A 12,877-nucleotide genomic window follows, 5' to 3' on the forward strand; every position below is an offset into this window, starting at 1 on the left:
CATAACATAACATTCCCTGAAATTTCTTTTAGGTGGTGGGGGGGCCAAATAACTAAAAAAATTCAGCTGGGAGTGCTCAACCTACAAAAGTTTGAAGACCTCTGATCTAGATGATGGCAGAATGCGAATTCTACCAAGAGGAGGTTGCTGCGTGTTAGGACCAGGGTAATGACGAGTATTATTATGATGACTCAATGGAGGACATTATTGACAAAAATTTGGATGCCAAATTTGACAAGGTGCTCTCCTCCGCCTTGTTGCCTATAGAACAGAAGTTAGAACTTCTTGTTCCTCCTAACCCCCCCTCAGGGACTTCCTCTGTCCCAGCGCCCCTTCCCACACCAGAATCCCCTGGTCTTCCCTGACCACATGTACACGTATTCAAAGATTTACAAATCCAAAGAGCAGGCTCAGGATGGGGCCCCGTCCCTTCCCCCTCACCGTTCTTCTCCTATCCATATTCCCGATACCACGACCAATACAGACACCAACACAAACTCGTCACAGGAGTCTAGGCCCCGCAAATGCGCTAAGACGCGCAAGCACTCAGCTTCCCCCATCCAACCCTCTCCCTTTATGTTTGATCCCTCGGATATTGTCCACTCTCGGACAGCTGATTGGGTCCCTCCCCCTGCAGTTGCAGACTACATGCACACACATTTACATAAAAGTTTTGATAAGGATGTGAGGGCTCTCTTAAAATCTGAATGCCCCTATCCAGACTTAGCTCACAGGGTGGCGCTTACTCCAGACATAGATTCTTCTGTGACCACCTTCTTGAAGGCGTGTCAGGATAAGGTGCTAGGGGCCTCATTTATGAAAAGTGACGCATCGCTGCGTGAAAACAGCGATGCGTCACTTTTCACTGCGCTCTCCTTGCGACATGATTGACGCATCATGTCACAAGGAGCTACAGATACGTCAGTATTTCTGACGTATCTGTAAGCGCAAAAGTCACGCATAACTGGGGTGTGTCACAAAAGTGACGCAACTCCAGCAATGCGTCCTTTCACATGGGGAAAGCCCCATTTGAAAGGGCTTGCGTCAGTCTTACGCCTGCTGTGAGGCAGGCGCAAGATTTTGACGCAACAGCGTCCTAAAAGTGACGCAGTGAAATCTCATAGATTTCACTGCGTCACTATTACGAGGCTTTTTGCGGGTGAACGCCCCCTCTGCATACATTATACCTGACGCAGGTATAATGTAGCGCAGAGGTTTACAAAGTGACGCATCTGCTTAGATGCGTCACTTTGTAAATAGTGCGCATCAGGAGGCAAGTTTTACGCCGCCGATGCGTCACAAAAAGTGACGCATCAGAAGCGCAAAACTGACGCAAGGCCTCATAAATGAGGCCTGAGACCTTTCAGGTCCTCTGGCCAAAATTCTTGAGTTAGCCCTCCAGGCAGAGGAGACGGGGGCGCTATTCACCCCGAAGTCCTGGCTGGATGGGCGCAAAGAGCGATCTGTATGCTAGGTAACGCTAACTGCGCCTTGGCTTCCGAACGGCTCAAGTCTGGCTGGTGGAGTTGGCCTCGTCTGAACCGGACACTCTGGCTGAAGGACAGTTTTTTGGGGAGAAGTTTGTAAAAGACATTGCCAAATTTGTGAGCACCTTCGCCTCCCTGGATAAGTCGCAATCCTCATTGAAGAGAGTGTTTCATCAGGTCTCGGGTAGGGCCGGAGCATGGCAGCGGACGCTCGACGGGCCGCTACACCAACCCCAGTCCTCAGAGAGGTTTTGCGCCCAGACGCAGAGGTTACATACAAGAGCCAGATCTGGCCGCCTACTATCCTTCCAGGTCTCAAGGCTACATGGGCCGCTTCAACAGAGGTGTTAACGAGGCTACAAAAACGTTATCTCCCAGTCTTCTGGAAAGTCCTGTGCGTCCGATGATTCCCCTTGGGGGCAGATTGTTACATTTTGTTGTAAATTTGGCTCTCCTCACCACAAATGTGCGGATACTTCAGACTCTTCAGGGTTATCAGATAGAACTTCTGGACTCCCTGTGTCAGGTGACCCCTCCTCGTTCTCTCCTTTTTACCCTTCAAGAACAGATCTTAATAGACTCAGAACTGCAAGAGCTTTTGGCCAAGCAGGCTATTTCTGGAGGATCCGTCATTTCCTGAGTATTTTTCAGCAACGTGTTCCTGGTACAAAAGAAAGGAGGAGATCAAAGATTAGTCTTTAATCTCGGAGAGTTCAATCCTGTTGTAGTCTACAGGCATTTTAAGATGGAGGGCATCTCTCTTCTGAGAGATTTCCTGCTGGAAAAGCACTGGATGGTCCGTTTGGACCTGAAGGATGCGTATCTCACGCTCCCAATTTGCCCCTCTCATCAGAAATTCCTTCAATTCCAATGGAAAGGGCAATGGTACCACTATTGCACGCTCCCCTTTGGTCTGTCATCAGTCCCTTGGATTTTCACCAAGCTCTTATAACCAAGTGTGCCCCGCCTTTCGGAAATGGGAGTGCCCATGATTGTCTACCTCGACGATATGCTGCTCCTGGCTCAGGATCGAAACCTCCTCCTCACTCACTTGGAGTGGACGATGCCCCTCTTATACGATCTGAGCTTCGTCATAAACATCAAAAAGTCAATGATAATTCCTAGCCAGCAGATAGAATTCCTGGGCTTCCAAATAGATTCAGTATCTGCGCAACTACTTCTCCCATTGACCAAGATCAGGTCTATCAGAAGGGAAATCAAAACCACTCTGTCAAAGCAATTGGTTTCATTGAGAGTTCTGGTGAGAATAGTGGGCCTTTTAGCTTCCTCCATTCAGCCCATCTTCCCAGGTCCTCTGCACTATTGGGCCCTTCAGCACCTCAAGATTTACTACATTCAGAAGAGGTTTCATTACGATCATCTAATTTTTTTGTCTCCAGATGCTCGAGAAGAGCTTCTTTGGTGGCTGGAACATATGACGACCTGGAATGGAAGGGCGATTTTTGGCGCTTCCCCGGACGTCATTGTCGAGTCCGACGACAGCTGCTGGGGCTAGGGCCCTCGATGTGGAGACTTTGCCACAGGCGGACGCTGGTCTGCAGAGGAGTTAAAGTTGCACATCAACTGCCTCGAGTTACTAGCAGGCTCATTTGCAATAAGGTCAATATCTCCTCTGAAGAGCAATTGTTGCATCCTCCTCCAGATGGACAATGTGTCGACAGTGAGATATATCAATCGCCTAGGGGGAACGAAGTCGCGTATGTTGGTCAACATAGTGAAGGAATTCTGGCATTTCTGCCTGGATCACAAAATCACTGTCACAGCAGAGAACTTGCCGGGCAAGCTCAACCAGGTGACGGATTGGAACTCCAGGTTCCTCAGGGATTGCAGCGACTGGAGGCTTCACCCCACGCTGTTTGCAGAGAATGCGCTCCTTCACCATTGGGGACCGGAGATGAATTATGCTTTTCCTCCTTTTGCCTTGATCCCGAGAGTGGCGGCCTTTATCCGTCGTCAGACGGCCTAAATACTTAGGGGTCATTAGGATGACGGGTGGACTTTGTCCGCCCGTCATCCTAGCGATGAAAGGGACCGCCCGCCATAAGGGCGGGGGTCCCGTGGCCAGCATTAGGATGCACCCGCCACAGTGGTGGGCGCTTCCAGCATTCCTACCATTGTGGCGGGCGGTGCACTCAGCACCGCCTGCCACAATGGCAGGAAGGCATGCTGTGCACTTCCATAGACAGCATGGCAGGCACCGCGCGGTGCCTGCCATGCTGTGCATGGAACTGCTAGGGGTAAAATAGGTACCCCCATGTGCACCCCCACCCCACATCGGGCCCCCAAAGCAGGGTCCGCATGCCATTTTCGTGGCGGCATTGCCGCCACGGAAAGGCATCTGAAGAAGCCTATACTAATATGGCTGGCGGTGTCTGATAGACACCGCCACCATATAAACCCTTTTCCGCCCCGGTCGCAAGGCGCCCGGGGCAGAAAAGCGGCGGAAGGTCTTTCCCTCCGCCGCTGAACCCCCAGCCATGTTAATATGGCGGGATGTCTATGCAGCAAGGATGGCGGGCAGATTGCCCCCGCCAGGCCGGTGGTGGCTACCGCCAGTCTGGCGGGTGAAATCCGCCCACCATCCTAATGGGGCCCTTAGTGTTGGTGACACTGTTGTGCAAGACTCCGTCGTGGTTTCCCACACTATTGGAGTTGTCTGTAGATCTTGCTTTTCAACTTCCGATATTCCTGACGCTTCTCTAGGACCCAGTGGGAGCTTGCCATCCGCTGGTCCTGCAGAACCAGCTATCTCTCATGGTGTGGACGCTCTCAGGAGACATGAGAGCATTGAAGGCCTTTCACAGGCAGCTGCCGGCTTTATTCAACAAGCTTTGGGCTCCATCCACCCGGAAATAATATTCAGCTTCCTGGAAGCGATGGGTGTGTTGGTGCCTTCAACGGCAGGTGGATCCTGTGGGATCGGATATAACAGAGATTTTTAACTTTTTGTCTGAGTGTGCGGAATCCGGCCTTGCCTACAGGTCGGTTAATAATTTAAGGTCCGCAATTTCAGCAGGCCATGATTCTATTGATGGCAAACCGGTGGTGATGCATCACCTGGTATGCAAGTTACTTAAAGGTGTCAGGGTGGCTACCCCCCTCGTCCCAGATATTCAACCTTATGGGATGTTTCTACGGTTCTATCATTACTTGAGTTTTGGCCAGATAATCCAGACCTTTCCTTGAAACAGTTATCTGCCAAACTCACCATGCTGTTATGTTTAATCTCCTGACGAGGAGGGTCGGATGTACAAGCTCTGGATCTGGCAGGCAGGATGTTTTCTCCACCAGGTCTCTCTTTCATCATCATGAGATGGACAGAATCAATGTCACGTTCGGTAGAGTATCCTGCTTTCCCTCATAATAATACATTATCATGTCGATTCCGATCCGGTAAAATGCGCTCCGAATCGTCGTACGGAGCGTTTTTTCCCTGTACGAATCGTACCCGTAAACGTCCCGTACGTACGACGAAGTACGATTCGTACCAGGAGCCGAACTCCGTACGAGTCGTACAGGACTCCGTACGACTCAAATCTCCGTACGAGTCTCACTCGGAACCCGCTGTACGTGACATCACTACGGTTCGCGGCTGGTTTTAACGACCCAGCAAGTACGATTCGTGTCGGGTACGCAGCGTACGACCCTTTTCCTACGGGAGCTGAAAACAGTCGTAAACGCAGAGTTCGCGCCAAAACAGGTACGGAACAGCCCCCCCAGGTACGGGACGTACCCCCCATGATCGCAGGGGTACGTGCCGTACCCCTGCGATCATGCGGGGTACGTGCCGTACACCCAGCGTACATGGGGTACGCACCGTACCCCATGTACAGTGGGTGTACGGCACTTACCCCATGTACGCTGGGTGTACGGCACGTACCCCGCATGATCGCAGGGGTACGGCGCGTACCCCTGCGATCATGGGAGGTACGCGCCGTACGGTGTGTAGGTGATCGTGCGCTTTTCCGTACGAATCGACGTGTACCGTACGAATCGCGTCCGGGTCGGCCGATCGGGATCGGAATCGTCCGGTCGTACGGCGTCCGTACGAGTCGTACGGAAATGGCTCTGGATACAATTCATACGGACGGGGATTTTACCGGATCGGAATCGACCTATATGTGTTTTGCAATGTTTGAAATATTATGAGTAACGCACTCTTGCACATAGGTCTGATCCGTTGGGTCAGTTACTATTAGCGATTCAAAAACCTTTCAGACCAGTATTAGCTGCTACCTTGGCTAGGTGGGTCAGGTGGGTGATGTCAGAAGCTGGCATTGCTGTCTCCGTGTATGGTGCTCATTCCGCTGGAGGAGCTATGGCCTCTAAGGTTTACATGTTGGGACCTCGCTTAGAGAATATCCTACTGGTCTACTGATTCAATGTTTAAAGTGTTTTATTACAAGCCTATTTCTCGTGTTTCTTCTGTTGTTATTGATGAGCTTTGAACCAGCATATTCAGAATCCTCCGGTCCTGACATAGAATACAAAATTTTCCAGCTATCGCAACTAGAATTTTAGATTCTATTAAGGAGGCGAGGATTATCCCACCCGTTGGGACAGTTTATATCAACTGTTAAGTTGTATTATTGTTATGTTCATAACAGTATTATATGCCCACCCTAAAAGACTCAAATTTGTGGGTTCCCTATTTTTAAATGCATTTCTATTTTCAGGAAATTACTCTAACAAGAACTGAAGTGATACTCCGGCTGGAGATGGCTCACCTCCTTGTGAGAAGATGGATGTTGATCACAGGACTTTTGCATTATATTCTCCGTTGAGAATGGAAAGAAACTGTTTGTCTCTCCGTTAAGAGTTGTAACTGTGTTTTCGTTCATACTTATGGACTGGTTATTCGCAAAGAAAGAGGAAACCAAGATGGTGTCTCTCTATTTTGTATACTTTGACATGTTGCCATTGGCTGTTCGGAGGAGGCGTGGGTCAAAGCCTCATGGGATATGAGGTTTTTTACTTGTGTGGTTTACTTTTAATTGGCTGCTGTGAATTCAGTAAAGAAATTGAGACAGCATAATCCTCGCCTCAGTGTCCTTAATAGAATCTAAAATTCTTGTTGCGACAGCCGAAAATGTTGTATACCTCCAGTGAACTGTCTGCAATTTCTCACATAAAAGTATCAAAGCCAACCACAGGGAGGTCAGCTTAATTAGGTGGACGTATAGCACCCTTACCGAGTGCCGGATCACTGACATTATATCGACCACAAAAATATCGAGATACAATAATATCGAGGATAAAATATTGAGGGACAAAATATCGACTGCCTATCTTCAAACAGGTAAGTGCTAAAATATCGACTCAAAAATATCGAGTTACAAAAATATAGACTGTCAAAGTATCGTTTTTGTCTTTAAATTAAGTTAAAACTAATATAATAATAAATATATTTAATATAAACTTAGTTAAAATTATTAAATAAATGTAATATTAATAAATAATTAATGTAGATTAAAAAAATATAACAAAAATAATACATATATATATATATATATATATATATATATATATATATATATATATATATAAACATATTATTAAATAAACATATATAATATTTTTACCGTAGCATAGCAAAAAGGTTAAAATGTATTGTAACAACTCTAGTGAGTTCAACAGTAGCAAAAGCGTTGGATAGCGTAGGGGTAAAATTTACTATTCCCACTCCAGTGGGTGCAACAGTAGGGAAAGCGTTGGATAGCGTAGGGGTAAAAATTACTATTCCAACTCCAGCGAGTGCAAGCGTTGCGAGTGCAACTCCAGCGAGTGCAAGCGTTGGATAGCGTAGGGGTAACAATTACTATTCCCACTCCAGTGGGAGCAACAGTAGGGAAAGCGTTGGATAGCGTAGGGGTTAAAATTACTATTCCCACTCCAGTGGGTGCAACAGTAGGGAAAGCGCTGGATAGCGTAGGGGTTAAAATTACTATTCCCACTCCAGTGGGTGCAACAGTAGGGAAAGCGCTGGATAGCGTAGGGGTTAAAATTACTATCCCCACTCCAGTGGGTGCAACAGTAGGGAAAGCGCTGGATAGCGTAGGGGTTAAAATTACTATTCCCACTCCAGTGGGTGCAACAGTAGGGAAAGCGCTGGATAGCGTAGGGGTAAAGATTACTATTCCCACTCCAGTGGGTGCAACAGTAGGGAAAGCGTTGGATAGCGTAGGGGTTAAAATTACTATTCCCACTCCAGTGGGTGCAACAGTAGGGAAAGCGTTGGATAGCGTAGGGGTAAAAATTACTATTCCCACTCCAGTGGGTGCAACAGTAGGGAAAGCGTTGGATAGCGTTGGGGTAAAAATTACTATTCCCACTCCAAAGAGTGCAACAGTAGGGAAAGCGTTGGATAGCGTAGGGGTAAAAATTACTATTCCCACTCCAGTGAGTGCAACCGTAGAAAAAGTAAAAACTTCATAAATAAATATAATTAATAGAAATATTATTACCAAGTAAATTTCTTTTCCAATACCAATTACTTTTATTTACCAATTAAATTGTATTTAATGGACAATTATTAATTAATTAACAATTTTAATTAATTTACATAATTAATTAATTATTATTAAATTACTTCCCACCGGAGGCGCTAGAGGGCGCACTGCGGGATGGTTGGCTAAATAGTCGGCTCTGCCGGACGGGTGCGTAAAAAGAGATTTGAGCCTCTAAAACTACCGCCAGAACATCGGCAAAGGAACTGATAGAAATCGGAACATGCCGCCCCTGCGATAAAAATGAAGACACATCTGTAGGATGATCGGAACTAACACAATGAAGGAAAAACGGATCGGCGGCACACCGAGAGTTAAGATGGCCGCTCCCGACGCTCGGCTTTACTGAGCGCAGGATTGCAACGGCACACTATTGAGAGGTACGCACTGGCTAGACTACATCACAAACTCACTGCGACCACAGGCTGCCACAGCGACGTGTTCAAAAAGCTACAGAAGTGGTCAGAAGAGTGAAATAAGGGGATGCGTTCCACGGACTTTAAGATGGCGGCGGCAGTGAAACGCAAATGCTGAATGGGGACTGGGAGCTACTGTGAGTCCACAAGACTGCTCAGTGACCATCGACGGCCTGGCGGATGGAGAGGAGGCAGGGACCCACGGAACTGTGCAAACGCAGGCAAGTGCCAATCCCCCGATCGCTTTAACACAGCGCTGCCCTGAAGCGCTGATAGAAAGACACTGTACGCAATATGGCGCCTGACATCACTCTCGAATCAGCGCGAAAGACGGCGCGCTCCTCACAGTAGCCCCTAAACTGATCACAACAGAGAGTATTACAACACAAGCGGGCTGCACCCACGTCCCTCGCACTCTGCTGGCACTCCAAGAGGTATACGAGGCAGCATGACCGACAGCGTCTGGCAGATAGCAGAGAGGTGCATAGGGCTGGGCGGGCAGTGACTCGGCGCCAAGTCCACCGTGGCGCGGTGAACATAACGTGCGCCATAAAAAGATAGCGCGGAGAAGTTGCTGCAGAGCTCCTACACGACCATTCCTTTCATAGAGCCACAGTGCCACGTATTATAGGGGAACATGCAGATGACCGAGGCAGCAGATGAATAACTCAACATCGCTGAGGACGGCGAAAGCACCCCAACGTCGCAACCTGCCAACAGCAAGAGACGCGTCAGCGGTAAGCCCGAGGACGACGCGACACAGCCCCACGCAGAACACTGGTATCATTGGGAAACCGGACAAGCAACAAACTAAATTGCCATTTGAGACGCGCAAGCAAACTAAAAACAACACCACTGCATCGGACGCAGAAGGGGAACAGGACGCAACGGAAGGATCGAGCATGGAGGCGGTACTGAGAGCGATCCAGCAAAGTCTGCAGGAAATGAACAATAAACTAGATAATGTGGTTCAGCGTGTGGATCATATGGCAGCGAAGATAGAAAAACATGATGAGCGGATTGTGGAGGCAGAACAAAGGATATCCAAAGTGGAGGATGAATCTAGAACCACGTCGAAAACCTGTGGTGGCATGGAAAAAACGTTAGAAGTCTTGAGGGCAAGGGTGGAGGATCAGGAAGCGAGATCGAGACGGAACAACGTCCGCATATCGGGACTGCCAGAATCGACAAATACGGGCAAAATGGAAAGCTACATCGAAAGGTTGCTGACGGACATATTTGGAGCTGAAAATCTATCCAACGTGTTCCTCGTCGAGCGTGCACACTGCTCCCTGGCGCCTACACCAAAGCCAGGTGCCACGCCGCGCATGATAATAGCCTGCCTGCTCAACTATAGAGACAGAGATACCGTTCTCAGGCTGGCCAGGGAAAAGGGTACAATCACATATCAAGGCAGTACCCTGGAATTCTACCCTGATCACACGATGGCGGTGCAATTGGCGCGCAAAGAATTTGCACCAGTTAAAAAGAAACTGCGAGAACTAGGAGTAGAATATGCAATGATATATCCTGCAAAACTCAAAATCACGAACGCGGGCAAGCCCGTGGTCCTACCTTCAGTACAGGCAGCGCAGGAATATGTCAAGAAAATGGGGAAACATCGAAAGGCACAAGACCGTGAAGGTCGAACGAGTGACAATGACTGAGACGATGGAAAGGATGATGCCGCGGAAATGTGAAAGACTGCAAGTTGATAGTGACACCCTTCGAACTGAAAATGCGACGTACGTTTCAATGCCAAAGGAATGGCGCCTAGAAGACTTATAGACATGATCAACGGTTGGGAGCAACCGCCACTCATGAACAAAGGTAGCCATTTGGACAGGTGATACAGATATACAGTGCACAAACATGGGAGTTGCGTACTGAAGCAACAGGCATTTCATGGAAGGTATGGGATGCGAGAGGGAATTTGGTGCGGGAACATGTGAGCATGTCACCGTTACAGAGGCACTGTGTGGCAACACCATACGTGTGGGCTGGCGAACACTGGGACTGGCCTACGCGACTGAACAGGTGAGATGTATTGCGAAGTAAAAGGGGCAGGAACGGAATGGAATGTACTCTTGTACCATATCTGGCCTCAGACACTTCACTGCACAATGGAACACCGTGCAATTGAAAATATGGATTACTAGTTTACTATTAGAATATGGCAGGGAAAGAGAGGCGATAAGGATACAGCGGATTATAGAAAAGACACACGCACCCGTCCACATCCACTATGTGGATGGAGACGTGTGCACCTGGCGACACCCCCAAGCGAGTGCGCCCCAATTTGAGTTCTGCTACGAGTTTTGTTGACACAAGGGGATGGCTTTGGCAAAGTTGGGGTGCTAAAGTGGGTGGAGGGAGGAGGGGGGAATTGGGAAATGTTAGATTTAACTCACTGTGTCTGAGAAGCATTGCAACCTCTTTGAATCCAAAATGCATTGTATTAGATGATATACTCATTGTTAAAAAAAGGACACTCACATGCGGGACAGACCACGAGGAGGCCCTAAAATGCGGGGTGGAGGACTTTACCACGATTCAGGGTACCCCGCATCTGTTAAGATGACATACTCAGCTACACTGAAATGTATCACGTGGAATGTCAGAGGCTTGGGAAATCCCCCAAAAAATCGGCAGATGTTTGCATATTTTGACAGGTTACATGTTGATGTGGCTTTCCTACAGGAAACGCACATAGCGGCCACTGACACATCCACAATAGGAACTAGATGGGCGGAATCAGTAACCAACTCCAATTACTCATCATATTCGCGAGGGGTTAGCATTTTGATAAAAAAGGGGGTGCACTTTAAGATTTTGAACACACATAAGGACACTGAAGGAAGGAGCGTAATTGTGGTGGGCACAGTAAGACAACACACGCTGGCACTAGTGAACACCTATGGCCCGAACATAGACGACCCAGGTTTCTTTGAGACAGTATGGGGCAAACTAGCAGATATTCAGGTTGACAACATGCTATGGGGAGGAGACTTCAACGTAACACTGAGGGAGGGTGTCGACAGGTCCCCAAACACACTGGAACCACACGTCAAGGCAAGGGCGACACTCCTGGAGACTTTAGAAGACTTAAAGATGATGGACATATGGAGAGTTCAGCATCCTGGAGAGATAGTGGCGACGCACATAAATGCAGCACACAAAAGCTGGTCTAGATTGGACTACAGGCTGACCACGCAGGTAGTGGCGTCATGGGTAACACGCATAGAACATCTCCCGCGCACACGATCAGATCACAAGCCGGTGGTACTGGAGGTTGAAATACCGCGATATGCACCTCCGCTATTCACATGGAGATTCAATGCAGTAGCCCTGCGGGACCAAGTATATGCAGACACCATACATAAAGCAATAATAGACTATTTTGACCTTAACAGCTCCACGACGGAAGACCCACTACTATGGGAAGCTTTCAAAGCTACACTGCGAGGGGTGTGCATTAGCACGACCACGGGGAAATTAAGGGACATCAGACAACAATTAAAAATGCGCGAAAGCGCTATATATACACTAGAACAAAGGTATACACAAACAAGGGATACGACAATACTGGGGGAAATACAAGTTCTCCTAACAGAACACCGACAATTTGCTGCAGATGAGCTTAAATACATTTACAAACGTACAACAGCTAGGAGATATGGTGAGGCGGGTCGGCCAGGGAGGGCCCTAGCGGAGAAGATATGTAACGGGCGAGCACCACAACACATCACAGCTATCAGAACACGTGCGGGACACATGACACATGACATAAAAGGGATAATGGGTGAATTTATGGAAACTTATGGCAAACTATATGAAGCTCGCCCCTCATTGTCACAAGAGGAATTGCTGTCCTACATGGCGGATGTAGAACTAGCATGGCTGTCTGACGGCCATAGAGATTACCTGGCCCGCCCTATCACAGTGGAGGATGTGGTGGACACTATTAAAGGACTGCCGAATGGCAAAGCGCCGGGGCCTGACGGCTTCACGATAGAGTTTTACAAAACGTTCGCGGACCTGTTAGCCCCACACTTAGTGAAACTATATGGGGAGGCACACGAGGCACAGACACTTCCGACATCCATGAGGGAGGCCTTATTGATTGCATTACTTAAACCAGGTAAAGAAGAGGAAAACTGCGACTCGTACCGCCCGCTATCCCTCATAAATGTGGACACCAAAATTATAGCCAGCCCACTAGCTGACAGGCTTAAACCACTCATGCCGTTACTGATAAGATCCCACCAATCTGGCTTCATACCGGAACGGTCAACTACACACAACACGCGCACCCTATTTGCGCTAGCTCACTATCTGGCACCTGACGTAAAAGCTGTGGCTGTCCTATTGGATGCGGCCAAAGCGTTCGACACGATAGATTGGCCGTTCTTAAAGGCGGTGCTAGTACGTATGGGGTTTCCTCCGA

This window comes from Lissotriton helveticus, chromosome 1_1 (genome assembly GCF_964261635.1).
Source record: "Lissotriton helveticus chromosome 1_1, aLisHel1.1, whole genome shotgun sequence".
Lineage (NCBI taxonomy): Eukaryota > Metazoa > Chordata > Amphibia > Caudata > Salamandridae > Lissotriton > Lissotriton helveticus.